This window comes from Hemicordylus capensis, chromosome 5 (assembly GCF_027244095.1).
Source record: "Hemicordylus capensis ecotype Gifberg chromosome 5, rHemCap1.1.pri, whole genome shotgun sequence".
Lineage (NCBI taxonomy): Eukaryota > Metazoa > Chordata > Lepidosauria > Squamata > Cordylidae > Hemicordylus > Hemicordylus capensis.
In genome coordinates this window covers 126371942-126399285 of record NC_069661.1, presented here as the reverse complement: position 1 = coordinate 126399285, position 27344 = coordinate 126371942, and the positions used below count along the sequence as shown (strand labels likewise).

At 43.9% G+C, this 27344-nt stretch overlaps 1 protein-coding gene across 3 annotated transcripts in view; it reads right to left on the bottom strand.

Moving 5' to 3' along the window:
- The window catches only part of PRMT8 (protein arginine methyltransferase 8), a 424784-nt gene that overhangs the window by 360378 nt on the left and 37062 nt on the right, over positions 1-27344 (bottom strand). Inside the window, exon 1 of one of the 3 annotated variants that reach the window (XM_053256301.1) lies at positions 25590-25660. The exons of 1 other annotated variant lie outside the window; for it this stretch is intronic. The gene's annotated coding sequence lies outside the window, so the exon portion shown is untranslated. Of the gene's footprint in view, positions 1-7599; positions 7785-25589; positions 25661-27344 lie in introns of those variants that run through there. One more of the 3 variants, XM_053256300.1, reaches the window with a different exon arrangement.

Below are 27344 nucleotides of genomic sequence, written 5' to 3'. Positions count from 1 at the left end.
TATGCTCTCTGCTGAAATAGGAGCATCTCCTTCTCTGTTTGTTTTCAGGATGACCCTCAAGATTCACCTGTTTTTGCAGGCTTTTAATTAGCCCCCGCAACCCTCTCGCTCGCTCTTGCTGCCCCCGCAACCCTCTCGCTCTCTCTCGCCACCCCCACAACCCTCTCGCTCGCTCTCGCCACTCCCACAACCCTCTTGCTTGCTCTGTCCTCCGTCTTTCTATTTCTGTCTCGCAGTCCTTGCTTCCCCCTGCCGCTGCCAGGGACTTTCACCCCTTCGCCTGACAGCCTCTGAGCTCCCTGCCACTTCACGGTGCAGCTTAGCCACCCGTCTGCCACCTGCAGCCCCCAGAGCCAACTGTCCAGCTCCCAAAGCCGCCCCCGAGCTTCCTGCTGCTTCACGGCACCCTCCCCCCCCCCCGAGCCAACTGTCAACCTGCTTTCCAGCCACCCCACCAAACTCCCTGCTGCTCCGGAACTCTCTCCCCCTCTGTCAGCCAAACACCTCCTTTCTGCCACGTCCTCATGCATGGCCTGTCTTGGAGAATTAATAATATAGATACATATACACACAGCACAGACCTTGTGTTTGCCTTGTCCTAGAAAGCAAGAAACTCTTTCCAAAGACAAAGTGGCTTATTGAAAGCTGGGCTTGTTTAGCAACCTACTACTGACTCCAGGGGCTACAGATTTCCTTAGCAGCAGGCCTGATCTGACTTCTTCCTTCTCAGTCATTCAAGTATTTCAGCAGACCGGTCAAGACAGGAGGACAGGCCTCTTGGAAGTTAAAGGACTTTGCGCTGTCTCTTTGTCTCAGACAGTGGAGGACAGACTAGTAAGTCAGAGGGCTAGAGGGTCAAGACATTGGTCATCACTTCTCCACTGCTCTGATGCTATCCCTTTGATATGTAGATTGCTAATCTCAGGGACTAACTTCCTTTCTCTCTCTCTCTTCCCTACCTGCCCTTCTACCTTGCAACATGGCAAGCCTCTCTCCCTGCACCATGTGTGCAGAGAAGATGCAGAATCCATCTGCATCCAGCTAGATAGATAGATTAGAGATCTTAACTCCTCACTTTCCTATCTAGAATGGAGTTCCTTAATAAATGCTTTTTATATTGATTTGAAACTATGAATTGGCTCCAAGTTACTTTACTCTCAGAACACACGCATGCCTAACTAAACTACCACTGTGTTGTGCCTCTGTGCACTCTGCTATAATGAGAAAGGGATTCTCTCACCACAGAGAATTTCCAGCAGGTTATGGGAGCCCAGTATTTTGAGCTGCGTGTACTGCAACTAGAGAGTTAGGTTTGTTCCAGGAGATCCAGTGAGATCTAGCGTGGACACTTTGAATTGCTAATCTACAGCAACTGCCTTTTTGGAGCCGGTGAGGATGGCTACTTACCTAGAAGGAAAACTCAGGCTGACTATCCTGAATGCAGACAACTATTTGGAATGGAAAACCAGATTGAGGCTTGCACTGAAAGCAGAAGGACTCCAAAAAGTTACTGAGGAGGACCCTCCCGCAGACAGAACCACAACTGCTGAGAAAACTTCCAAAGAAAAATGGTTGCACAAAGATGCTCAAGCTGGAGCCCTGATCGCAGCTTCTGTGAGTAAAAATCTCCTTTATGCGATATGTGATCTTGGAACCTCAAAGGAAATGCTAAGCAAGCTAGATTCCTTGCATATGAAGAAGGGGTGGGCATACACCTTTAACTTGAGAAAAAATGCAGGATCTCCAGTATAAAGATGGTGACTGTTTTGCCACATTTGTGGGATTTTTGGAAGATTTCTTTTTTCAATTTAAGGAGGCAGGGGAACAATTTACAGAGAGTCAGAAGCTGGAAGCTCTGTTTCTAAGCATGCCCCCCAGCTATAGCAGTATAATCAGCCAATTGGAAACCCACACCAATCTAAGCTTTGAGAAAGCAGTACAAACGTTATCTTCAGAGGCAAACAGGAGAAAAGTTTGGAATTCATGCTATGAAAGTGAATTGGCAGGTAACTTTGCTCTTAAAGCAACAATTGATCATTCCAGAGGAAACCCGAGGTGGGGAGGGAATGCTGCAAGAGGAAACTGCATGGGGCCCCCACATTTACATAGAAAGAGATCTGGCTTCATTGCCGCCAAAGAAACTCAGTCCAGAGAGAGAAGTCACATGAACGCCAGCAGAGAGACTGCTCCTGAAATGAGGCCAACTGGGACTAATGCCTTTAGATTTTTTCTGTAACCAATTTGGCCACAAGGTGGTGAACTGTCCCAAGAATCAGACAAGAAGAACCGATTTTACTGAAAGAAATGTGAATCAAAATCTTAAGCACACAGAAAGATATTCAAACAGGAACTTTAATGTTAACTTGATGCAAAGCGATGAAAAGTTCATTTATTTGGATTCTGGTTCTTCTGTGCATATTTCAAATAATCTGGGTTTCTATACTGAACTGTTTGATATTCCTAAAGAGACTGTTTATTTGGGCAATAATACTACAATTAAAGCCAAGAAGAAAGGGGAAGGAATTTTGTATTGCAAATTGCTGGATGGATCTGTTAAACCATTTTTTCTTAAAGATGTTTTGTATATCCTTGACTTCTCAAGCTCCTTGATTTCAATATCCAAGCTAGAGAAACAAGGCTGTGAACTGTATATTAAAAATAGACAATGTGTTGTTACCCAGAATGGAGAGGTTTGCCTTGTAGGCTCTAAATCCAAAGGTCTTTACAGTGTGGAGGAGTAATCTACACACAGAGAAAGACCAGCCCGATCTAAACCTGAGGCATATCAGCCTAATGAAGTGCACCTTGCTAAGTCATGCCTGCATGAAAACTGCTTGCAACTGTGGCATAGACGGCTAGGACACAGGAGCTATGAGTCAATCCAGAACATGAAGGAAAAGGGGTTAGCTAATGGCATTGATTTTGTACCATGTGACATTGTAACTAACTGTGTTTGTTGTCTTGAGTCCAAAGCAGTTAACCAGCCATTTCCTAAGCAGAGTGAAAGGAAGACTGGAAGACCCCTGCAGCTGATCCACAGCGATATATCTGGACCACTACCAGCAACCATAGATAATCAAAAATATTTTCTAACAATAACAGATGATTTCTCACGATACACGTGTGTATTTCTACTAAAGGAGAAATCACAGACGCTGGAGAAATTACAGGAATATGTGGCGATGGCAAGCAAGAAATTTGGCTGGAAGCCAAAGATCCTACGCACAGACAATAGAGGAGAATATATGTCCAGCGCCACACAGCAGTTCCTGAGAGAACATGGAATCGTGCATCAAGCCACGGTAGCTTCCAACACATCACAGAATGAAGTGTCAGAAAATAGAAGCCTCCTGGACATGGTAAGATGCATGCTTGCTGACGCCCACCTCCCACAGAAATTCTGGGGAGAAGGCATCATGACTGCTGCATACATACAAAACAGAATGCACACAAAGCCTATAGGAACAACACCATATGAACTTTGGCATGGTCATAAGCCATCCATGACGCACCTGCGTGTCTTTGGAAGCACAGCTTACTCATACATCCCAAAGGAAAAAAGGATTAAGTTAGGGGCTAGGGCCACAAAAGGGATTTTTGTAGGCTACTCAGCACAGTCCAAAGGCTACAGAATTCTGGATCCTGACACCAACAGGATAACCATAAGCAGAGTGGTGTATTTTGATGAGAATGAAAGAGCTACACCTTCAGAGGGGGCCTACACCGAAGCAAGCAACCAGACAGGCACCCTGATGACTGGATTATGCTTCCTGATCTCAAAGGAATTGAGGAGGAGAAGACAGCAGATCCAGAACCAACCACAGTCGACACAGAGACCCCCAGCGATCCACCAGATGCACCCGAGGTAATGGGAGAGACCATAGAGGGTGAGGTGAGGTGATCAATGCGCTCAAACAGAGGTGTTCCAGCTCCGAGACTGTCCTAGCTCGCAAGAATGGCGGAACAACCAGAACCTTCATCATGGGAGGAAATATCCCAGCTACCACAACCAGAAGCCCAGAAGTGGAAACAAGCTGCAATTGAAGAGCTTGAGGCTCTACAGAAAAACAAAACCTGGACTCTTACTAAGTTACCTCAAGGAAGGAAAGTTATACAGGTGAAACTCGGAAAATTAGAATATCGTGCAAAAGTCCATTAATTTCAGTAATGCAAATTAAAAGGTGAAACTGATATATGAGACAGACGCATTACATGCAAAGCAAGATAAGTCAAGCCTTAATTTGTTATAATTGTGATGATCATGGCGTACAGCTCATGAAAACCCCAAATCCACAATCTCAGAAAATTAGAATATTACATGGAACCAAGAAGACAAGGATTGAAGAATAGAACAATATCGGACCTCTGAAAAGTATAAGCATGCATATGTATTCAGTACTTGGTTTGGGCCCCTTTTGCAGCAATTACTGCCTCAATGCGGCGTGGCATGGATGCTATCAGCCTGTGGCACTGATGAGGTATTATGGAAGACCAGGATGCTTCATTAGCGGCCTTCAGCTCTTCTGCATTGTTTGGTCTCATGTCTCTCATCCTTCTCTTGGCAATGCCCCATAGATTCTCTATGGGGTCAGGTCAGGCGAGTTTGCTGGCCAATCAAGCACAGTACACTGTATACTTTTCAGAGGTCCAATATTGTTCTATTCTTCAATCCTTGTCTTCTTGGGTCCACGTAATATTCTAATTTTCTGAGATTGTGGATTTGGGGTTTTCATGAGCTGTACGCCATGATCATCACAATTATAACAAATTAAGGCTTGACTTATCTCGCTTTGCATGTAATGCGTCTGTCTCATATATCAGTTTCACCTTTTAATTTGCATTACTGAAATTAATGGACTTTTGCACGATATTCTAATTTTCCGAGTTTCACCTGTAGGCTGCAAATGGGTTTTCAAACTCAAACATGATGCTGATGGTGAGATTCAACGCTACAAAGCCAGGTTAGTAGCAAAAGGATATTCACAGAAATATGGAGAAGATTATGATGAAACCTTTGCACCAGTGGTTAAACATACCACAGTAAGGACTCTGTTAATTATTGCTGCTAGCAAAGGAATGCATGTTGAACACCTAGACGTGAAAACTGCATTCTTGCATGGTGAACTGGAAGAGGACATTTACATGCAACAACCACCAGGTTTCTTAGAGAAAGGCAAAGAGGACTATGTATGCAAACTGCAAAAGAGCATTTATGGTTTAAAACAGGCTGCCAGAGCATGGAACATAAAACTAAATGATATGCTGCTTCAAGCAAACTTCAAAAGAAGCAACGCGGATCCCTGTCTATACACGAGGTGCATAGATGGCAAGTGGACTTACATTTTGGTGTATGTTGATGATTTGATTCTTGCCTATGAAAATCCAGATGACAGCCAGGAAATAATGCATCATCTGAACAGAGATGTGGAAGTCAAGCGACTTGGCAACATTGCACACTACTTAGGCATTCAAGTACAAAGAGAGAAAGATGGAAGTTTCCTCATCAACCAAGAACAGAAAATTAAAGACTTGATAAACCTGCTCAGACTGGAAAATGCAAATCCTACACCAACTCCAATGGAAGTGAACTACATAAAGCAAGAAGAACAAACTGAGCCACTATCTGACAACCATAGATATCGTGAAGCATTGGGTAAGCTTTTATACATTAGTACACTCACTAGGCCAGATATTAGCACAGCAGTTGGCTTACTTTGCAGAAAGACTGCATCACCAACAGTCAAGGACTGGAATGCAATTAAGAGACTTGTTAGGTACCTAAAGGGTACTGCACACTTTAAGCTCAAGCTGCCAGCTAATAGTCAACCAAAACTAGAAGCATATGTAGATGCAGACTGGGGTGGAGATCTAACAGAAAGGAAATCCACCAGTGGTTACATAATTTTCTATGGAGATGGAGCCATAAGCTGGTCAAGCACAAAGCAAGACATAGTAGCGTCATCAACCACTGAAGCGGAGTATGTATCAGCTGCACAGGGCAGTCACGAGATACAATGGCTGTGTCAACTACTGAAGGACCTAGGTACAGAGGTACCACAGCCCATACCAGCGTATGAGGACAACCAAAGCTGCATTCAACTCTCCAAACAAGAAGATGTAAAGAGGCATACCAAACATATTGGTGTGAAGTACCATGTAGTGAGAAGTCTGCAGAAGGGTGGACTAATCAAGCTGATCTACTGCCCCACAAATGAAATGCTTGCAGACATACTCACTAAGCCACTACCAAGACCCCGCTTTGAAAAGCTGAGAGAGAATATGAATCTTGTGAGCTGAGTCACGAGACATCGAGAGGGGGTGTTGGAAGTTAAAGGACTTTGCGCTGTCTCTTTGTCTCAGACAGTGGAGGACAGACTAGTAAGTCAGAGGGCTAGAGGGTCAAGACATTGGTCATCACTTCTCCACTGCTCTGACACTATCCCTTTGATATGTAGATTGCTAATCTCAGGGACTAACTTCCTTTCTCTCTCTCTCTTCCCTACCTGCCCTTCTACCTTGCAACATGGCAAGCCTCTCTCCCTGCACCATGTGTGCAGAGAAGATGCAGAATCCATCTGCATCCAGCTAGATAGATAGATTAGAGATCCTAACTCCTCACTTTCCTATCTAGAATGGAGTTCCTTAATAAATGCTTTTTATATTGATTTGAAACTATGAATTGGCTCCAAGTTACTTTACTCTCAGAACACACGCATGCCTAACTAAACTACCGCTGTGTTGTGCCTCTGTGCACTCTGCTATAATGAGAAAAGGATTCTCTCACCACAGAGAATTTCCAACAAGGCCAACTCCACTTCCAACTCTTTGGGTAGACTTCTTGTCTTCCTCCTTCTCTTAGTCTGCTATTTTCTCCCAACTACAGCAGCAGCAGCTGCAGTGCAGGACACAGGCCTCTATTATGCCATAGTACAATTCCCAGGGTCCTGTAGGGCCTTGTTATTCCTGTTTGTCTGCATTAGTTTTGTCCTTCCTTCACCCTTCCTAAGAAATGTATAATCCTTGAAAAGCACTCATATCACAGCTTAGGACTTCTAGACACAGAGAAGGTCAATTGTCTTGTCTATGTAGAGATATAGATAGATATAGATGTGAATATGTTTGTGCATTTCCAGAGAATACTGTCAATAAGACAGGAGTTCCTTGTTACACTGCAGGAGATGTCTCACTCTACTTTGCTCCCCTGATTGTTCAGTTGTCTGCTTTCCCTGGTCTCCTAAATCAGAATTTTCTTCCCTTATGGTAAAATGTGTGGCTTCTGAAAGATCCTCCATCAATTCCTGGTGGATTTATTCCCATATGTTTCACTATAAGATGAAAAACAGATCTCTTCGTGTTCAAGCCAAATCTACTTTCCTTGTTGCACTGTCCTTACAACAAGCTTGCAGCTGTTTTTGAGCAACCATTTTGTGAATAGCCTCTATTCTATGACTGTTTTAGAATCTATTATTCCTAGCATACAGAACCTTCAACATATTTTGCAAGACAACCAACTTGTTATGCAGGAAACTTCTACAGAGGATAAATTATACTGTAATCACACCTTAATTAAACTTTTTGTGGGAAAGAACTTTCACTCACCAGCTATATTTTAGGGAAGGGAGATAGTCTCATCCATTCTTTGTAAGGCACCTTCTTTTTATTTCCTTCTCTTATTTTCCTATTCTTCCTTCCTTTTCTCTTCTCTCCCTGTCTCTTTCTCTTGTTCTTAATTGATTCTCATTTTCACTTCCCTCTGTTATCTCCCTCCCAATTAAAAAGGTTTGGGAGGTTCTTCTGAATTGGGGTTGGAAGGGCTGCACCAGATTCTTATGCAGTTCGGGGAGAGGCTTAGAATAAACCCTGGGTTGATGTGACTAAATGCTGGCACTGGAGTGTTGGTCAGTTTCTGGACTGTACACTTTAGACTATACGTGGCAGTTGACATGACGGAATGCTTTTCCCTCAGTGTTGATGGGTGGAATTCCAGCACACAGAAAACAAAAATATCTGACATGGTAGGCAAATACACAGCTTTACTACCTCATCTGCTGTGAGAGAACTAGGTTTAGAATACAACACTTCATAACATTAAGAGATACCACATTCAGGCAGGGGCATAGCTAGGGAACAGAGGGCCCGTGTTCATCCCTCTCTCTGGCGGTCCCCCAGAGTGAGAGAGATAATGAAGAAAATAGGGAGGGCTGGAGCTGGAGGGCCCTCAGGAGCTGGGGGCCCATGTTCTTTGAACCCTTTCGCTCAATTATAGCTATGCCCCTGCATTCAGGTACAAGCTATCAACAGCTGAGTAGTCTGATGAGGGTTCACATGATCTACATGAATTTATGAACCATCCATTAATCTGACATTAAAGAGATCATGAACACACCTTGAATTCCTTTTGTCGGTCAGTAGTAATTCCACCCATGCCAACAGCAGTTTTCTAGTAGTAAATCAATGTTATGACAAATGATTGATTGATTACGCTCAGAGGGCTGTAGTGGACATGACAGGCAATAGCTAGTTTGCTGTATCTTGATGTAGCAACAGACTGAAAGAGATTTACACTATAGTGAATGTGTGGCTCAATGTAATTCTGGTTTCTCCATGTGAGAATAATATATTTTTCTCCTTAGACAGCAGCACTTCTTTCTTCATTATAGTTCAAGTACTGTAGGCACAATGGTCCTTCTGACTGATAGGTATCATCAAATCCAAAGGGCCAAGTAATACCATAACAATACAACTTCAAATGTGTGGAGAAGAGTAGGACTTTTTGGTTTGGAGAATTGACAACTTGCAACAAGTTGCTGTCTTCTGCTGTTTATTATCTTTACAACGTCTTAATATAAACCCCTTGAGCACTTATACATGTATTTATAAATAAAACAGACAAGAGGGAATAATATCTGGTGTGGAGAGCCCTACCCTTTAGAATCCAAAGTCACCCAAAGAAATTGATTGACAGTGGGTGAAGGACAATCAGAAGAAGGCGCTTCTTCATACTATGCAAAATTAATGTATGAAATTCACTGCCACAAAATGAAATGCTAGACATTTGCCTAGGGGGCTTTAGAACAAGGATTATACAAATTCATGGAGGATCTAGGTCCATATTATGCATGATACCTAAATGGAACCTCCATATTGAGAGGCAATATATCTCTGAATACCAGCTGATGGAGACAAAGGCAACAATAACAAGCAGGAGTCTGTTTTTTTTAAAAAAAAATTCCACCAACTGTTGGAGACAGGCTGTGCATTTGATAAACCACTGCTGGAAGCAGAATACTGGACCAGATGGATCCTTGGTCTTTTCCAGAAATTCTTATGTTCTTAATGGGCTTATTCAGATTATATGTCCAGACGAGTCCCACTCTCATACAATAAGGGAAGTGTATGTTTAACCCACTATACACCATCCGTCAGATTCATAATCACTTGCGGGGGTGGCAGTTCACCCATCCTTCACAGAAGTAGTATTTAAATCATTGCGGGGGAAAGGTTAGATTAACCAGAGCCCCCCCCGCCCCGTTTGTGCAATTATGAGTCTGCATGATTATGGTGGAGCTGGTTAAGATGTATCGGTTAAGCCAGACCACACTTTTCTTAATGGGGATCCCTCAAGCCAAATATGGTTCTGTCAGGTGACCTTCCAGGACTTTGATACATCTGTCTTTACAAAAACAGAACTGCAAAAATGGGAGGAAGCCGTGGTAAGTACCAGATCTGCCAGTCTGGCACCATATATGGCGGGCACAGTCCATTTGGCTTTCTCAGTCACAACTGAGATGGCCTGATCTAAGATTTACAAGGCAGTAGGCTGGGGGTGTTTGCTTGTTTTTTGTTTTAAAGGAGAACACATGTAGTATCTGTGGATCTTTTCTGCCTCGGTTTGAAAGGAATTCTTGTTATAAAAATAGAATCATAGATTAAGCTTGTTTTCCTCCCCACAAATGCCTAAAGAACCTCTACTGACCAATGAAAACAATAATGTTTATAACAATGTGGAGATGATGCCTCCATTTGAATGTTTCAGATGATACCACAGTCTGTAATAAATGAACTCACAAAAAGCCAGCAGCCCTGCGGTTTAGTGAACAAACAAAATAATCTGTATTCTATTTCATGTAGATGTTGCTAAGTAACCATTGTTTATAGTTGGCCACAGAGCTAAGGCTACTATTGTGAGCTGTAGGCCTAAGTGGGGGAAGATCTGTGGAGGCTGCAGCTCAGCTGTGCCTCTCAGGAGGCGGAGCTGCCTCAGTCGCAGAGATAGTCACAGTCTGGAGGTGGTGCCCATTGTTCCCATCTCTGCATTGCACTGAGGGAGCATGCACAGAGGGGCCCGGCGGGGGGGGGAGGCTTCACTTCACTTTGCCCCCAAAGAATTTGACTCATGGAATTCTCTCCCCCTCCCTTTAGGGATAATAGTGAGGTCATTCAGACAATCAAAAACTGTGTTCTACCCAGGTTTGGGAGCTGTGTGTGCTCCCAATTTTCGGTTGTGTGGAAGCAAGGTGAGAGGAAAACCTGGGCAGAAGTGATTGTGTGGAAGCAAGGTAGGAGGAACCTTGCTTCTACACTTTTCCTCCTATCTCGCTGGGTTTTAGCTACTTTAATTTGAACTTTTATATGTTTTAAGTTGTTTTTAAAAAATGTTTTCTTTTAATGTTGTAAACCGCCTAGAGACTTCGGTAGTAAGCGGTATACAAATTTGCCAGATAATTTAACAATAAATACCTTGCTTCCACACAACCACTTCTATGCAGGTTTTTCTCCTCCCTTGCTTCCATACAAGCAAAAAATGGGAGCACACACCACTCCATGACCTCAGTGTATTGTTGTGTTGCCTTGGTTGCCTCACTCCCCCAAATGTTGGGAAGTTCGAGGGGTTTGCAGCACACCGTAGATTCTGGTTTCCTTTGCAAGGAGAGCTGTAGTACTGTGCAGACTTATGATCTTTGTGATATTTAGTCTGTTTACACAAAAATAAAGTTTGAGCACTGGACGAAGTTAAAAGATAGCAGAGCGTTCCCCAAAGTCAGCAACAGATTACCTCAGAGAGCCAAACTCTGCATTTTAAGATGCCTCTGTTCTGCTGTCTGCTTGGCTCATACATCTTCTCGGCTGTTGAAACTCTTTCTTAGTCTGCCTCTGCTAGCAATTTCCTGCACTTTCTTTCCCTGACTCACACATCCCTTCAGGGAATGGGGGGAAAGGGGAGATGAAGTAATCCTACACCTTCCCTTGAGCCTCTGCTATGAGGCGGGAGAAATGTGACACATGTTCCCTGATGGCAGCTGCCTTCAAAGGTGATGGCAGCTATTAACAGAGCTATTAAGAAACCACTCCAGGATCATCCAGTTTGTCAGCCAGAACTATTAACTTGAATCTACGTGACGAAAAGAGATGGACAAGTTGCCATTTTGTAACAGTAGCTTTAGTTCCAGAATAATAATAAACGGCAATACATGTAGCATGTGCCTTCAAAATTTACCCATGGCAGAAAACACACTCATGCTGCCCATCATATGTTACAAAAGACACTTCTGTTTCTACATAGTGCTAGCTTAGCATGTAGAAATCCAAATGCAACAATCTGGAAATACCCATGTACAGCGCAGCGAAACGTCCAGCACCACTCACACCATTGCACGGAGGCGTGATGCTGTCTCCACTAGCTTCAGTTGAGGCAGTGTCACACAACTGCAGTTGCACAATTTTAAATCAGAGTGGAAATGCCCTGTCCTGCACTACCATGGGCAGTGTTTTAGACACATGCAATGAAGCAGGAGTTGCTAAAACACACGTGCTTTGCTGTTCTGTGTGTGGGTGAGGTTTTTTTAAGACCACCCAAAATGGCACAAAATCTTAGGCAAGCTTTCAAATGCTCCAGAACTTCTCAGCAGTTTGGATGTTAAGCAAAGCAAAAAAAGGGGGTGGAGTTATAGCTGGGCAAGGGGTAATCGCCCTTAAAGGCTGCAATTTATATATGTCCACCCTCCATCTTTAGAAGAGAAATAGAAAAGAAACATGGTGGTCTTTCTATTAGCAAAACTGGAAATTATTTTTAGAAAATATAAAACCCAGTAGTTATTCTGGTTGGTGAAGCATTAATTGCCCTTCATTCACTAATACTACCAGTTAAATATCTATTGACTGTACCTAGCGCACCACCTAAAATTAATCTCCAGCTTTACATAGAAAGACCAGAGGTGCATTTAGGTAATTTGGGAACCTGGACCTAAAGGCCTTTGAAGAGACACCCCCCCCCCCCCCCGCGCGCGTGAAAAACTACCATGTTTCTCTTTTACTTCTGTTTTCTGCTAGGAAGGTACCTGTGTGCTGGGGATGGAACGCAGTAACTATTGGATTTCATAAATAACAACATCAACTAGCCAACCCCGCACAGAGCATCTGTGCGCTCTTTGGGGCCGGCTGTTCCTCCCTCACCCTCCCTCCTGCCCCGGTCTCTCTTGCCCTCCCCCGCTTCCGTCCCTCCTCTCCCTCCCCACCATCACCTGCACAGAGCATCTCCAAGCGGGCGGCCAAAAAGGGCCCTGCCACCGCCGTTCCTCCTCCCTGGCGGCAAACAGGGAAGCCCCGCCGCCCATTTTCCTTCCACCCCTCCCTCCCTAGGAAGGGTAGCCCAGGTAGGGCTTGACTCATCTACTTCAATAATCTGGTATAATGCAATGCAGCTTTCTATTTGTGGCATGCTTGTAGTCAGGAAGGACTATACACCATGCCTCCAGGCTGCTTGGCCATGCCCCCTACACATTGCCTACCACACCTCCTACATTGCTTGGCCACATCCCTTACACATTTCCTCAGTGACATGTTGGAGGGTATGTGTCTTGCTTGTGCCAGCAAAGTGCTTCCGGCGGTGAAGTCAAACAGGTAAAGAGATTTCCAGAGTTGTGGCACATTATTAAGCAGACATGGCCCATGGAAGCTCCTGAAGCAGTTCATCAGTCCCTTGGAGGGAGCTGTGTTTAAAGCTTGAACTCTTATAATGCAGCAACACCATCACACTTGGTAATGTATTAATATAATATTTTGTCCTTGCAGTATGGGTAGGGTAGGCTGAGCAGTTGAAAACAGCCCTGCTAATAAGGACAAATGGAAAATCTGCCTAGCAGGTTTCCTTATTTATACAGAACGAGCTTTTTCTGCTGCTTTTGTTTCTTTTCAAAAATCATTTAATAGTATTTTAAAGTGTAGACAGCTGCACTGAGCATATTTTTATGGAAAGGCCATAGCAATATTTTTAGAAATAAGGAAATAATTGTTCAGCCTAATTCCAGAAACCCAGAGCAGCGGAACAGGGGGAAGAAGAAATACTCTGCTAATTGATTGGCTGGCACTTGCTGACAAAATAAATCTTGGGTAGTTTAGTGTCAATCAGATGCTACATTTAAAATTGTCCTAGCCAGCCATCATTTTGTATCAGAATAGAGTCTGCTTTAAATTTGACATGTTGATAACCACGCGTAATTTGAAATGGTGTAATCCGTATGCGTTCATTGTGATGTATTGAAATATTAGAAAATTCCTTATTATTATTCTTTAAATAACTGAGAGGTTTTGGGGGAGGGGTAATTGTAAAAGAGAATAGGAGCCAGGATTGGGCAAGAGGAAATGTGGTATTAGAATATGAACTAGGAAGTCCATGGTTTAAATCTCAATGTTCTAGCTATTAAGGCCATTATCACAACTAGCCACAGCAGGGTAGGAGTGGGGAAACCCGGGAAGAGAGGCTCATGGGGAGCCTCGGGACCTGTTTCTATGCTGCTGCTCCAGAACAGGGCTACCTTGTTCTTTTACCTTGACTTTTACCAAGGTAAGTGGGGGAAAGCCCCATCTTATCTCACAGCCCCAAATGTGTGTGCGATCGGAGCCATCTGCAGCAGCTCCCATTGGCAGCCCAGCTCGCTTCCAGCAACAGAGTGCTGCTTATAGAGCAGCCAGAAAGCTGGGAGCTACACCATTGACACGGGCAGCCTCTCCACTGCCTGGACAATGCATTGTGGGATATTGAAGGACTTCCTCATCCAGATCCCTGTAAAGAGATCTCCGCCACACCGATCGTGTGGGGGTGTGCAATGGCAGAGTGCTGGCAAGTCCATAGTCATGTGGGGGAAGGTAGGTATAATCCAGCCTTCCCCACAGACGGCCCTACCCCAGGGATTTTGGTTGTGTGAACGACCTTATCTCCTAGTCTTAGCTGCCTCTCCACCCAGCCCTGCACTGCTGGCCTAAGGAAAGAGAGCTGATCTTGTGGTAAAAGTGTGCCATCGAGTCGACATCGACTCCTGGAGACCACAGAGCCCTGCGGTTTTTCTTTGGTAGAATACAGGAGGGGTTTACCATTGCCTCCTCCCACGCAGTATGAGATGATGCCTTTCAGCATCTTCCTATATGGCTGCTGCCCCATAAATGTGTTTCCCATAGTCTGGGAAACATACCAGTGGGGATTCAAACTGGCAACCTGTGGCTTGCTAGTCAAGTCATTTCCCCGCTGCACCATTAGTTGGCTGATCTTGTGGTAGCAAGCATGAATTGTCCCCTTTGCTAAGCAGGGTCCACCCTAGTTTGCATTTGAATGGGAGGCTATATGCAAATACTGTAAGATATTCCCCTTAGCAGATGGAGCCGCTCTGGGAAGAGCACTTGCATGCTTCCATGCAAGTTCCAAGTTCCCTCCCTGGCATCTCCAAGACAGGGCTGAAAGAGACTTCTGCCTGTAACCTTGGAGAAGCCACTACCAGTCTGTGTAGTAGACAATACTGAGCTAGATGAGCCCCTGGTGGCGCAGTGGTAAAACTGCCGCCCTGTAACCAGAAGGTTACAAGTTCGATCCTGACCAGGGGCTCAGGGTTGACTCAGCCTTCTATCCTTCCGAGGTCGGTAAAATGAGTACCCAGAATGTTGGGGGCAATATGCTAAATCATTGTAAACCGCTTAGAGAGCTCCGGCTATAGAGCGGTATATAAATGTAAGTGCTATTGCTATAGTGCTATTGCTAGATGGGCCAATGAGACAAAACACTGGACGGCTAGTGGGGTGATGGATTTTCTCTGCTCTAATACCCCAAGCAGGGTAGTTTGCTGTGCTTTCTGCATTACTAAGAGCTATCTAGAGCAACAGCAGCATTGTTGTGGGGGAAGGGCTTGTTCTTTCTCTCTCTGTTTGTCTAGCAGGTGGACTGATTCATGAAGAAGAAAAGGCTAAGTGGGTTTGTTGTTGTTTTGCAAGAGAGCATTCATAGGGTTAATTGGAACTCCTTTAAATTAGTTATGGATATGCCTGGAGCCGCTGCTGTCTAAGATAAGGAAGGGACTGAGGAATACGAGGTTGTACTTTAGGACACCTTTCTTTACGCAAAGTGGTTATAGTGTGACTGTGAAAAAAAGGAGCAGGAATGCAGGAGTTCTGCAGTTTTCCTCCCACCCCCCACCCCGGCCCCTGGATTTGCACAAAAATCAAATTCCTAATCATTATTTCTCAATCAGACACATGTAGACCAGCTAACGCAACAAAAGTAAGCTTTGGCAACAATATCTTTTTACTTTTAAAACATTTTTTTTAAAACTTTCAAGAAAAAAATTGGTGATTTCCCTATGCTGCTGTAGCCTGGACAACCATCCTAATGCCAGTGTACTTTGACAATAAATTGTGCACCTGCAAGCAATGCATAATAAAACAGCTCCTTCATAGCACAGTCAATCTACATTAAGCCTTTTGATTTAACATGTCAGTCCATCCTACTAGGCTTGTATGTCACTATTGCATCACACTTGCTGCTGCTGCTTTTTAAAACGTTTTTTGAATATAAAAGATGAGGTGAAAGAAAGGGTATATAACAATACTACATTAGATAACAAATACGTTTAATGCAAGCCCTTTAAAAATGGCAGGTGACAAGCACCATCTTAAAAGAGACCTCCCCCTTTTTTCCTCACACAGAAGAGATGCCTCTTTTACACTCATGCCTGCTATGGCATTTCTTACCTAAAACAAGGAAAGTATGCTTCTTGCCCCCAAACTGTTGTTTTTATCCAAGCATGGAAACTCATCAAGTGAGACTCCTATGATCAACACTGTGACTTCTTTATTCAGGTGACAGTTTTAATATTAAGGCATATTTAAAACCAAATACAAAATGTATAATATCAAATGAAGAACCATGGCCCCCATGATTATAATAATTTAAAATTCAGAATGTTTAATGTAAAGTATATGTATGTGATGCTTATGAAATTACATTCCTTCCAATTTTGTTTTAATAAAGGTAACAATTTGATTGTGAAGCATTCTGATTTGCTTGAGGCTATGAAAACCTCAGCTGAATTGCTTCTATTCTGACAATTTCCACTGATGGAGTCTCAATGCCCTCTCATGGCAGCTGCTTCACTAGTTTCCTTTCTCATTTGCCTAAATTTTTCTGCTTCAAGCATGTTATGATTCTATTTTCTCATCCCTGTCAATTTTATTGAGGAAGATTTTTCCTCTTATCCTTATTTTATTATTCTCTTTACTGGTTTGGTGTTTTGTTGTAGTCCTAATATTATACATGTTACTTTTACTATAACTTTTATATTTGCAGGCCAACATCTATATTTTAATGCCCTAAGGCTTTGATCCTGTACACATTTAATTAGGATTAAACACACATTAGGATCAGAGTGTAAGGCATTTTATGGGGCAGTAGAATCAGTGATGAAGCCTATGGCAAATTATGAGCTCAGAGCTATCTGCCTAGGAGGAGAGCTGGTCTTGTGGTAGCAAGCATGACTTGTCCCCTTTGCTAAGCAGGGTTGTTATGAGCATCCCAACCTTAGACTAAAGGCATCAGCCCAGAAGTATGTGAAATATAGGCCTGTGTCTGATTTCATTTTATATTAAGAGTTCAATTAAATGCCTGAACTTGAGGTGAATCTCATGACTGCCTGGTAAATGATTTGTAGAGGTAGGGGTAATCTAGCATTGGTTATCAGCGTCTGTGGAAACTCACTGAGACAATGGGTCAGGCTTAATTACCAGTCTCACACTGCTGAAATTAACCTGCTGTCCAGTAATCCCCTTAACTCACTGACAGGATGCTTCTGCTATGTCCAAATGTGTTGATTAACTCGCCTCACACATGTGCCTCTTTTTGATGTTACTTTGAATATTCTTTTGTTATAAATACACACTAGATAGAGGTACACAAGAAATAATGTAATTGCTGTCTCATACAAATAGAACTAACTCTCCCACTAACTCCTGACTTTTAACACCTTTTGGGACCAGGCTAGCACATCTGGGGGCCCATTTGCTCAGAGATGCAGATTTGCTTTGGGCTATGTCCCCTCCTCAAGATAGCAGCTAACAGAAGATGAGATTGAGATCTCTCTGAACTGACCAAATATCCTGAGAGATTTTTGGTAATTAAAAGACAATATTCAGAGGATAACAGGAATAAACGCCTTTTGTGATCCAGAAGACTCAAATGGACATCAAAGGATGGAACCACTATAAGAAGGAGTCTCTGGACATGGCAGATTAGCAGTCTTGTGTCTACGGGCAATCTTTTGCCTAGAGCTGCTCAACAAGGATCCCAGAGTTTGCTGCTAAGTCGCGGGGCAAAGCAGGAACTCTGTCCATGGACAGGAGCTGTCTGTGACTTCTACTGCACAGTGAGAAGTCAAGACTTCCCCAGCCATGGTGCTCTTGCTCTCAGCCGTGATCTGAGCAACCGCAAAACGCTCCTGTCGCCAGCCAAGCGCCTCGCTCCTTGAAGCTGAAGAGATTCACCGTTCTCAAGTCTCTCTGATCCGGGTAATATGCTGCTCCTTACAAGCCTTGAGCCCCTCCATATTTTCCCCTCCTTCTCCTTCCCCTACCCCTTTTCCTCTACTAATTCCTGAACCATGCCAGCCCTCAGCCTTCATCCCCCCCCCTTTTTCCGTCTGTATCTGAATTGTATTAGGCTCTAGGAAGATTTAATACACACACATATGGTTGTTAGGAACACTGGTTGTGGCTAGGATGTTCTGTTTACTAATACTGTTAGTAATATTGATAGAGTGTTCTGCTTTCTGCTAGATTATGTTTTTACTCTTTTATACTCAATAAAGCCCATTGAATCTTTGAGTATTGGTTTGATCTTCTTTCATCCATGCACCCAGATCCTACATGGTCACCATATAAAAGAACTTGGTCACTTGGTGACACTATGAGCCAGACCTAATTTTGTATGCTAGCTAATGAGCATATTTAGTATATAAATCAGGCCTGGACTGTAACAGGGTCCACCCTGGTTGCATATGAATGGGATACTTGATGTGTGAGCACTATAAGATATTCTCCTCAGGGGATGGAGCTGCTCTGGGAAGAGCAAGAAGATTCTAAGTTCCCTCCCTGGCATCTCCAATATAGGGCTGAGAGAGGACAGCCCCACTGGATCAGGCCCAAGGCCCATCTAGTCCAGCATCCTGTTTCACACAGTGGCCCACCAGATGCCACTGGAAGCCACAGGCAAGCGTTGAGGGCATGCCCTCTCTCCTGCTGTTACTCTCCTGCAACTGGTACTCAGAGGCATCCTGCCTTTGAGGCTGGAGGTGGCCTATAGCCCTCCAACAGAGATTCCTTCCTGCAACCTTGGAGAAGCTACTGCCAGTCTGTGTAGAAAATACTGAGCTAGATGAACCAATGGTCTGACTCAGTATATGGCAGCTTCCTATGTTCCTGTCACAGTGGGGTCAACTTGTCAGAAGGGCTACTGACTACCACTGGCTGAGCTGCTCCCTTTCTAGTGAAGGGCAAAGCAGGAGGAAGTTTCTAGGAAAGGATGACTACAGAAGGAAGGGGCCTAGGAAAGCAAGATTCAAAGACAGAGTGCTCCAGGAGAACAAGGGACAGCGAAATGCCAATTGGGAAAAGAAAACTCAGCAGACAAAATGAGCAGAGAGGACAGCAGAAGTGGCAGAGGTGTGAAAGACTGAAATTCACATTGCAATTACCAGTCAAATCTAGTCTGGTTGTAATGTAATAGGTATGCCAGCCATACATAGAACACGTTATTACAACTTTTAAAAGGCAACTTTTTTTTAAAGGCAGTCTTACAACTTTTTAAAAGGCAGCTTTTTAAAATACACATTTGTTCACCCAGGCTTTTAATTTGATATTGTTTTAATTGTGTTTTTAATATTTAATGTTTTACATTTTAATTGTTGTAAAGTTTTAACCTTTTTATCTGTTGTTATTGTTTTGTTGTAAATCACCCAGAGACTTGTGTTTTGGGTGGTACAGAAATGTGTTAAATAAGTGATAAAAATGTATTAGCCTTGAGTTGATGTGCTAATACCAGTGACAACAAATGGTCCCACTGTCTAAAATTTGAAATTGCTGATAAGCAACACCCTCAGCTTCCAGCTGGCTGTTAACGTTACTCTCCTGGGTTTTAGAATAACTATGCAAAAGCCCAATATCACAACAACTATGAACCTGAAGGCATGTAGGTCAAAGGAATGCTCATGAATTTCTGTGGATGTGCTATGGACAACCTATTAGCTTGCTAAGATGGCCACCATGGTGCTTCAGCTTCTCCCAGCTGCAAGATTTGTGTATCCTGTTCTCAACCAGCATTTATTCTTCATATGACACACATTCCTTCAGAGCAGGGCTATCCCATCCACTAAGCAGACCTAGGTGGTCACTTGGGGCACCTGTTCTGGGGGGGGGGTTTGCTACATTCCTCCCCTTCTCTCTCCAAGCAACCACTGTGATGTCTGACTTGTAGGAGTGTCTATTTGCTCTCTTCCCAGGAGGGGTAGTGGGGTTTGGTGGGAGAGGAGAAAGAGCAAGCAAGTAAGCAAATCCAGCCTTGCCTTGCTTTTCTTTGCTTCACTCATTCTGCTGTCCTGAACCCACTCCCATCCCGGTGAACAAGCAGCCTGTGCAACTCAAGTTAGGGCCAGGGCTCTGTACTTTTGATTGGGGTCGGGGGTGGGGGGTACCAAAGTTTGCCTAGGGCAACAAAAACCCTACGGCCAGCCCTTTTAAAGCAAAGGTTATTGTGTTTGTTTGTTTTTTAAGTACCATGCATCTCTGATCCTCATGTTTTGGGCCATTCAGCAGGGACTGAGAAAAGAAATTGGAAATCTGTTCACCTTTCTCTTTTTAGAAGGACGTGCTTAGTTTGATAGGTTACTGGAATCGGTGGGGGGTCCTTGAGAAGCAAGTGCCCAGCTGTGTATGACCCAATAAAGGCAAATTCCATTTAGCAGATGGTTGCATCAAAGAGATTAAAATTTCTGAGAGCAGATAAACTGTATGCAAATGATAATCAGAGCCAACATAATCACTTCTCAGAATCTGATACACAGTCCAATCCATTCAATTTTATCCATGCTTTAAAGCATGCTTATTTAGCTAGAGTATGTCTTCCATTTAAAAAAAAAAAAAAGAGGTCAAAGGAACAGACCTTTGCCTCAAAGAACTTATAATTCCAGTTTTGATTAGGTCTGCACTGAATGTTCATAGCTGAATATTTCTGGAATGACTGGCAGTCCAATGGGGCACAGAACGCTTCCCCAAACAAATACTCCTCTATTCAAGTTTGCGGCTGTTCACAATTGGTTTATCTGCTGTTCATTTAGCACAATATTTGGTAGTTCAGCTACTGATTCAGCTACTTAAGGGATGGAGAAGTGGTGAGAAATGTATTAATTGTGGCCAGAGTAATATTGGCCAAAAATTGGAATGGTAATTTAACCCCACCAGTAGGCATTTATGGGAAGGGGTGTATACCACTAACTTTCTTTTTGGCAGAGTGACAGTCCATTGTTATGTTCTGAAACAGCATTATACCACAGGGGAATGTTAAACCTGAAATGTGAATAGTATTAATGATAGTTAATGTGAATATTATTAATGATAGTTGTGTCATTACACTGGATATTGTAAAGAAATATTGCAGATGGGATATATTTTCATGTGAACTGCAATGATTATTTGTGGTTCATATAATCATTATTTGTTGGATTTTAATGTAAAATTATGTAATTATATATTTATTTGATTTCCTACACCACCACCACCCAAACTTGCAACCAAAGTTTTGAGCGATAGGTCTCCAAAGTGGCTAGCAATGCATTTCAGAAAAACACTAGTTAGCCCGAGATTAAATCAATAGTAAAATCATCAGATTAGTCAATTTAAAAGCAAGACAGCTCATGACTCAAAAGCTTGATGAAAGGGAAGTAACTTTTTACAACTGCCCTCCTAAAAGGTCCAAACAGAGCATATCATTCTCAGGAGGGAATTCTCCAAAGGACCAGCACTGAGACAGTTTTGTTCCTGACAGATGCCAGCCTCACCTTTAATGGTTCAACCTCACCCATTCTTTGCTTGTTCTTATGTAAAGTATTAGGATCATGTCTCTATCATTTATGCTAATGTAATACAATGATAGATGAGTTGGTGGGGGGGAATAAAATGGGAAGTTCTTATCTGAAAAGAGATGTATAGTTTTGCATTTGCATTAAAATACCTACAGTAGAAATGAGCTCAGCTGGCCACATGATCCAGACAGATAATCTAAATTAGGGATGCGCATGAACCGAAGTTTGTGCACAGGTTCGGCGCTGAACTGGTTCGGGCAAGGTCTGAACCAGTTAGGTGGTGCCGGGGGGAAGCGGCGAGCGGGATCTTTAAAAAGGAGGAGAGCAGGTCCGCTGCCTCATGCAGCTTCCAGTTGAAATGGCGCCCCCCCACCAGAACACGTGTGCAATGCCAGCACATGCACATGGCATCCATGCATGTGTGGGTGCCATTTGTCTGGTCAGCAGCAGGTGCCGGTGCCATGCACATTTTCTTGAGGGAAGTGCTGTCGCAGCAGGAAGCTGTTTGGGGCAGCAAAGAGACAGTAACGACCTGCTCTCCTCTAAAGATCCTGCTCAGTGCTTCCCCCCTCCATCACCTAACTGGTTCAGACCTCGTCCGAACCAGTTTGGTATCGAACCTGTGCACAGATCTCGATTCGTGCACATCCCTAATCAAAACAGCTCTGTACAAATCATGACATCCATTTTGGAGGGGTGGCCAATCGACTTCCACATATTCCCAGTAACATACGTGATGTGAGATCTTTATGCTTGGTATTCCCTCACCCTCCTTTTGCACACCTGGCTTCTGCTGGGTGCAGGAAAACACTATGATACCATGTTGTGCACCTTGTTAAATAAAAATTTGCTAGGGGGAAATGTAAAGAGACACTGTTCAGACGTGGCCATGTGCTTATGGTAACATGTTATTTGATCCTTCCTCCTTTCTGAGGATTAATTGGTTCTGCTGACTATACCAGAGTTCTGAGGTCATAGCTTATTTAGCATACTTTCACCTTGGTGATTGTGGCAAGACCCTGAAACAGACAGGAGCTATCCGTTTCTTGCAGACTATTAAGACTAAACACAATAGAACCTGCACAAACACGGGAGCTGAGATCTCATTTCTTTGGGCTGATCCGCTTATGGATATTGCCCATCAAAACAAAGTGCAGATCATTCCACTTAACATTTGCCATCCCCATCATGTTCTATTTTTTAATCCTGCCTGCCTGCTGTCAGTTGATCCTTTCTGTTCTGATTGACTGTCTGGTTTAGAAGTATCAAGCTGATAGGCAGCTAAAGTAAAAGGGTTATGGTTTCTGGCCAAATCACTGACTACATTTGATTCTATTTCCCAGGAATATGAAGACAATCTTGTTACCTTTTCACAGGGATGAGTTCCCCAAGTCTGGAGGATGGATATTGCCCCAAAGACATTACTGCATCTCCCATTAGACCCTTGAGAATCCATAGCTCAAGTTTTAGGATAGGTGACCATGGATAAAAGTTTGGAGCTCTCTTATATAATTTGCCTGAGTATATCGATTATGACATTCTGTATCCTCTTTACCAAAACATTGTTTTTGTCATGGCCTATAGTGCAACCAAATCTATATAGAAGGTACCTATTTTTTGGATTTTATTTTACTTTATTATTTTAGAGTTGCCAAGACTTTGGGCTAAATAAATATATACCAGTATTTTCAGGGAGCAGAGCCCAAAATTGCCAGTGAATTTTGCATAAGATGACATTTCAAGGTGAAAGTGGAGGTTCCTGCTAAGAAGAAATAGCCAAAGAATCCTGAGCAAAGTAACACAGTTTTGATAAGACTATCAACATTTCTCAGGGTCGTTCCACAATACCATGGATGTTTCCATTCTGAATGATGGGGGAGGGAATCAAAACTACTTGGAGTTAGAGCAGCAATAAAATGTTTAATCTTCAAGAAGAATCTCTGGGTGATCAGTCACTGTGATACTTCCTAACACACAAGAAATTATTTCATGAAAATGCCTACTTGTGTTAGATAATGGTTTTTTTATTGCTAAATTCCAAGGCATATAAATTCTCAATGAAGATTATTATCATCTCCGGCACAACCTCAGGAATCTTAACACTTTCTCTCCCAGCTGAAACTGCACAAATTGCATCTCACAATTTGTCCACAAGCCATCACCTGGCATCTGTTTTAGTTAGAGAAATTCTGTGCAAATTGACATTGCCTACAAACAAAATGCACAAATTAGCCAGGAACTCCAATTTGTAAGATGTTTGTGATATGACTTTCCATGCTGAACTAATTACCCACTCCATTCTTATGACCTTTTCCAAGGAAATAACAACAAAAAGACCTTGTTTATTTCATGCTCCTTTTCATTCTTCATGAATAATGTTTACATATAGTCAGGTTTGGAGTTACAAAACACACACACACAAAATTCTAATACAAGCAAAAAGCAGGTTTCCTTTTCAAATTAAAATTGGGTGGTGACTCCAGAGGAAAATCTGCCATCCAAAGCACTGAGGCACCCTATGCCTGGGGACAAGAAGGAAAATATACCTGCTCACTCGTCTCTCCCAAAGATTGCTTGCTTTAATCCCAAAGAAGTTAAAGAAAGCCATCTCTGTGCCTGAACCCTAAATTTGCAGTTTCTGATTCTTTGTCATGTTATGGTGTGATAAAGAGATGGAACACAGAGAGGTGGTTCTCACGAGCAGTGGGAAGTGCCTGAATGGGGTTAGCCGGGAGAGGGGGCTTAGCCCCCTCTCCCCACAGACTAGTACACCAGCAGCCCTGGGTGGCCAGATCGGCCGCCCAGACAACTGCCGATTCTGTCACGGAGCTGGCGGGGGCTGCGGGGATCAGGAGCCACGTGGCCCCCAGAAGCTCCAGGATGCCCTGCGCAAGTGCACGGGGCATCCTGGAAAGACTCCCAGGGGTGGGAGGCTTATTTCAGCCTCCCAGCGGGGGTCTCCTTGTGTGTTTCTGCAGTGCGGATCCACACCATGGCAATACACGATCAAATAGACGGAGTTAGCCGAGTGCTCGCTCCGCCAACCCCGTCTAAGGGGACAGCTACTTAAGCAGGTTAGCCACTTTGAGGAAACCCAGCTCGCCTCGCCTGGTGGTTCTCACACTTGCCCAAAAGTGGCCTAGGCTCCCTTAGCCCGCTTTTGGCCGATCATGAGAATAGCCTCAGAGACTCCCCTCTTCTGTAAGAAGTAGGTTTGCCAGCTGTCCCACACTGCGTGGGATGTCCCTATTTCCTGCCGGGAAATGCTCATCCTGTTTGGGACTCAATTTTTCTCACTTTTTGACCCTTTTAAAAATCTTTTTTTTTTTAAGCCGCCGCTGAGTGGCAGCAGAGCGGGGACAGTGGCAACTGCTCTCCCACCTCCCAAACTATATGAATGGCTCTGGCTGGGGCTTGCTCGGGGGTAGGCACGCTGGCGACAGGCACGCTGCCTGCAACGGAAGTCACTGCCACTGCCTGCAGGCAGGACGAAGTGGAGAGAAGGCGGCAAAAGAGTCCCTTACTCAGCCCCGCCTTCCTCCCAAATGAAGCAGAACTGCCTGATTTCACGTTTCTGCGCATGCATGTCTGTGCGCAGAATATATTTTATATATTCTGCCTAATTTGGAGGGAAGGTGGGGCCGAGTAAGGGACTCTTTCACCGCCTTCTCTCCACTCTGTCCTGCCTGCAGCCAGTGGCAGTGTCTTCAGCTGCAGGCAGTGCGCCTGTCACCAGCGTGCCTACCCCCGAGCAAGCCCCAGCCAGAGCCATTCATATAGTTTGGGAGGCGGGAGAGCTCTCACCACCCTCACTGCTCCACCATGCAGCACCAGCCAACCAGCCAGCCACCGTGGTGGTGGTGACACCACCAGTTAAGTGTGCTCAGCAGCTGCCCCCTGGGGCCAAGACAAGCCCCGCCCTTAGGTAGCCCCACCCCTGTGTAGCCCCACCCCCAGGGGCTGCCCCCCCAGCCCCCTCTTGGTGTCCCTATTCTGATTTCAGCCAATGCAATGTTGGCAACCCTAGTAAGAAGGCTCACATACAGAGCAACACGGGCAGAATGAAAAATCTGCGCAGTCTTTGCCTCCTTGCCAGGGAGCTCCCTAAGGGTGGTAAGCAGAGGATGGCATGGCAGCTGTCTGGGGCCCCTGGAATTTGCTCCAATGAATTCAACTCAAGTCTGATGTCTGGTGCCTTACCGCAAGTACCGTATTTCTGAAGCAGTGCTTATATACACCTGTCCTCAGCAGGGCCAGCATCAGGGTTGGCATCAGTGTTCCCTGTAACAGAGATTCCCTTATGTTGACTACAACTCCCAGCATCTCCAGCTGTAATAGCCTTTTGCTGGGGATTATGGGAGTTGTAGTTTGTTTTGTTGAACAGATTCATATTCTGCCCCTCCGATACAACACTCCTTGGGGTGGCTCACAAGAGTAAAAGTAATATAAAATGTAACACAATGTAGAATAAAAATAAAGCAAACTCAATTTCAATTAAAAATCCACAGGACTGTAATAAAACACATTAAAAAGCCACTCTGAACAAGTAGGTTTTAAGACCTTTTTAAAAACCCTAAGGGGGTGTGTGGCAAAGCTGCTCTGGGATGGCATTCCACAGCCAAGGAGCCATAACTGAAAAGGCCCTGTCTCTTGTCCCCACCAACCGAATCTCAATGGTGGGGCCACGAGCAGGGCTCAAGATGACATCTTAGGAATCCCTGTTACAGGGAACACTGGTTGGCATAATTGGCCAGCTGCCCCAGAAAGGCCCATTGAAAATCTGAATTTCTGAGACCAACAGCCTTTGTGTGGTGGTAGTGGAGCAGCCCCCTTGAATTCCCCCCAGGTAGAAGGCCACCTATGGAGAATACTTTGCTGAAGGCCTCCTGGAGTCCGTCCTGGCTCCAAAGCATGACTAAATGGCCCATGATAAAGGTGTCAAAGGGCCTTTCTCCATCTGGCACCTGAGCTATAAAAGTCCTTCCCAGAAGCAGCTCACAGAGGGCTTTGCAGAAAGATATCTTTTCATTCACCAGGTCATTGGTACAAGCTGACTGTGAACGAGTCATTTTATTTTCTCATGCAAATTATTTCATTATTGCTTTTCTTAGCACTTACCTGCCTATGTTATATTTTTAGTAGTTATAAACTGCCTTTAAGTGCCTTAAAGGATAGTCAAGATTTCAACTGACCACTGTAGATCTGACAATATATAAATATTAGCATGTGATCATCTTTATACTGTGCGAAATTTCATCTACTGATTTCTGCAGACCAAGCTGCTGTTTAAGGCACAAGAGCAGACTTTCTTTTCCGGAGTCAGTTGGCAACTTTAGTTCCTCGTCTGGGAGAAAAGCAGTTCTACATTTTAAAATAAATTGCCACTGACTGACACATATATAATAATAAATGCTTCTGCACACATCTACTTCATAACATAATTGTGCCACATAGGATTCTCGGTCAGACTAAGAAGATGTTCTTTTCACTCTTGATTGCATGAGGGGAGAAATTAGATTATGGCAGTGAGTGAAACAGTGTTCTTGTCTCTTAAGCATGCTGGTTTAATTTACAAAAGCCAATCTAAAATCTGAGCCTTTTACACTCCTTATTTTTGTTGACAGTTCCCCCATCCCACCCACCACTTCTCTGTCATCCAGCTGACTAGTTAGCACCAAACTGCTTTAGCCCGCCTGGGATGCTTTAATATAGAGGCCACGCCAGGAAAGGTTGGGTGGTAATTAAGTCCAGCTGCAATGAAACCATGCATCAAAGTCTTATTTATTTAGAAATCTGAGGGGGAAAGGGGAAGCAGCCGTGAAAACACACATAACTGTATGTGCTCTCAGAAGGGGAATGTAATGATTTTTTCAGGCCTGCATAACTTGTGGCCCACCAAGCAGCACACAGCCCACCAGCCACGTGCCCTGCCCTGCCAGGTAGCTAACAACTTTT